Source organism: Gavia stellata, chromosome 8 (genome assembly GCF_030936135.1).
Source record: "Gavia stellata isolate bGavSte3 chromosome 8, bGavSte3.hap2, whole genome shotgun sequence".
Lineage (NCBI taxonomy): Eukaryota > Metazoa > Chordata > Aves > Gaviiformes > Gaviidae > Gavia > Gavia stellata.
The window spans coordinates 7,017,543-7,020,489 of NC_082601.1; positions in this window are offsets into that span (position 1 = coordinate 7,017,543).

Here is a 2,947-nt window from a genome sequence, read left to right on the forward strand (position 1 = left end):
CATAAACCCACTGCTTTATTAAGTTACATAGCTAAATCAGTGTTTTCCACCTTTTCGCAGTTGCCAGGCCCTTAAAAATGTGCCAATATTCCAATACTGTAAATGTAAACCAACTTCTAACTAGCATGTTTTTCCCAGTTGTTCTCCTTGATGCCTGAAAAGAAATACATTAACCTCAGGACAACAGGTAAGAAGCCACTGAACTAGACCAATTGGCATAAGCACGGCTCTGCGCTTGGACCATTCCTGTTCACACATACACAGGGCTGCTTAAAGAAGCTTGCAGTAAAAATAGGTAAGCATTTTCAAAGGCCCCCCAACTGCTGCAAGGAGAAGGAAAAATGACAAACACAGCAGACATAAGCCACCTCACTATAACGCTTTTTCTTTTTTTAATGTTCCAGCGTCTTTCCACTCCTTACATTAAGGTTTGTCTTGCCAAACACATTGTATTAAGCACTAGTATCAATAGGTTTCATCTTGAATATTTGTTGTCCTAGAAAATTAACTATGGTAAGTGTTTCTACAAAACTGTTACAAATGCTGTAAGCTTGTGGAAAACGCAATTAGTAAACAAAAATTCCTGGTAACTTAAAAGCCTTCTGAAGTAACTTTGAAGGAGTCTATACATGTCAGATTCCACCTGCCTTAGGTCCACTATTTCTTTGAAATGACTGGAAGCATCGCTACTGACGACAAAGCACAGAACATTATCTATTTATACCAATGATTTTGACTCCTAAAATGACTTTTGAGCTGTAGGCCTTTCAATAATGAACACACTACGGAAGATTTCTGCTTGCTACACTGTTCACAATCTGGCCACCATGTGCCTTATGTGACCTGAGAATAAGGACGGAACTACATGATTACATGACATCTCAAGCTATCTTTTATGAATTATTTTATCCTACAAAGCATATTTCCCTCAATTCATTACTTTATTGATGATATTTGCTGATTGAAAAGTTACAGTAGTACTTGCCTCCACTAATCATCAGATCAGAGAAGGCTGTTAGGGTTTTAATTTTGGTAACACTTTTGAAGAATGTCTTCTGATTTGAGAAACCTAACTCTTCTCATCCACCTGGGCATTTTCTTTTCTTCCTCCCTCCTGATTCCACTCTCAAAAGAAAAGAAAAATTAATCTGTCAAATCTTTCTTTCTCTAATTCTGAGACTTTTAAAGGTGGCAGAGGCTTTCATGGGTCTTTTCAACTTGGTCTTACAACCATAAAAAATCAACAGAACTCTGCAAGCAAGAAAAATGAGAGCGAGATAGGTTTGTCACTCACATGATAAAAATGAATGTAACAGGACATATATATGCCTCTTTCTGCTCTAAGTGAAAGAAAACCTCTACCAGCAGGAACACTCCGTTCTTCATCTTCCAGTCACACGAGGGTTAGGTCTTTGTCTCCCTGTGAGCAGAGGGATGATGTCTCCTATTCAGTCCAGCAATACCAGACCTGATGATATTGATGATACCTGATGATGCAATTTTAGACTCCTGTAACCTCAAGGCCGTTGTAGACTAATTGCTACCACACTTTCCAGAACAGGGGAATCTTAGTCTGTTCCAGATCTCTCAAAGGTAATGTAACATTCACTGTTTTATTTCAATTTTCATACAGGTATCTATCCCCTGAGCTGGATGTTAGAGTAAAACCTGAGGTCAACACAAAACAAGCTGCAGTGTGACCTTATATAGGAAATGTTAATGGGTCACTCATAAATTATTGCTGCTCTCCTTAGATAAGCCAACTGGTCTCAACATACCATTTTTAGACAGCTTGCTCTTATTGAGACAGGTTTTTCAGAGCAAGAGGCAAAACTAAATAGCATTGACTGGAATATGTGGCAAACTTAACTGCAAACCCACGGCTGTGCCCCTGGGCTTCTGGCCAGGCTTCTTTTTCCCCGCATTTGTTTGAATTTCAAGCGCCTGGTCTCCAGAGGTCACAGATTTTTCAAACAAAATCCCAGCAAATGAAAAACAAAAAGCAACAAAATAAACTACCTTGTTTAACGGAAGACTCCTTAAACCTTCTGATTTATTCCAGTGCTGAACAAACCGAGCACCTTCGCAGCAAGCTTTGCCAGTTCTCCAAAATGACTGGGCTGGAAATTAGAGTCTGACTTTCTTACTCTCTTCATCCATAGAGGGAAGCTGTTTTTCCAGAGGGTAGGAGCATAGCTTCATCCAAAGTTCCTCAGTGGTTCTGGTCCAGATTCTAAGCAAAAATAAGAGGCTTGTGTTAGTTTCCCCACTCCTGAACTACCCTTCCCAAGGTATTTCCCTCATCCCCCAGCAGCTAAGAACCTAGCTGGGCCACAATTTAAAAGTGAATGTAGCAGGCTGATGCTTGCTCCAGGGGCTACTGTGCCTGAAAAAGGAGTAGATATTTAAAACAACACAGGAAAGAAACTATGGGGAACATTAAAAAAAAAAAAAAAAAAAAAAAAAAGAAAAAAAGAGGTAGTGTTTTCAGTGCTGAAGTACACAATTACCTTTACAGTGAAAAATAATTTCCATTTTAAATGTTAAGGATGTTAAACAGGGGTTTTTGCCTTATCATTTAAACTGCAAAATTTTATATTGACTGTCAAAGGAAACTTTTGATTTATGAAGCAGAAGAAAGGTACATTTAGAAGTTTGAACTCGCGGATGAATGAGTAACTGAGTACAGGCTGCAATGGTCTACAACACCTATACCACATTTAGCAGCGGCTGGGCTTGCATTATGGGCTGTAATTCTTTGATCTCATAACTGTGGCACTGAGTATGGGAAATCAGTGGAAGGAATTGCGCTCACTCTCCACCTCAGCTGCCTGATGAGAAGCTTACAGATAGGATCTGGGAAACACAAACTCTTTCATAGTGGCATGACATGAGGAAAGCTCGAAACATTCCCAGTTTCCCTGGGATATAAAAATGTCTTGTGAAT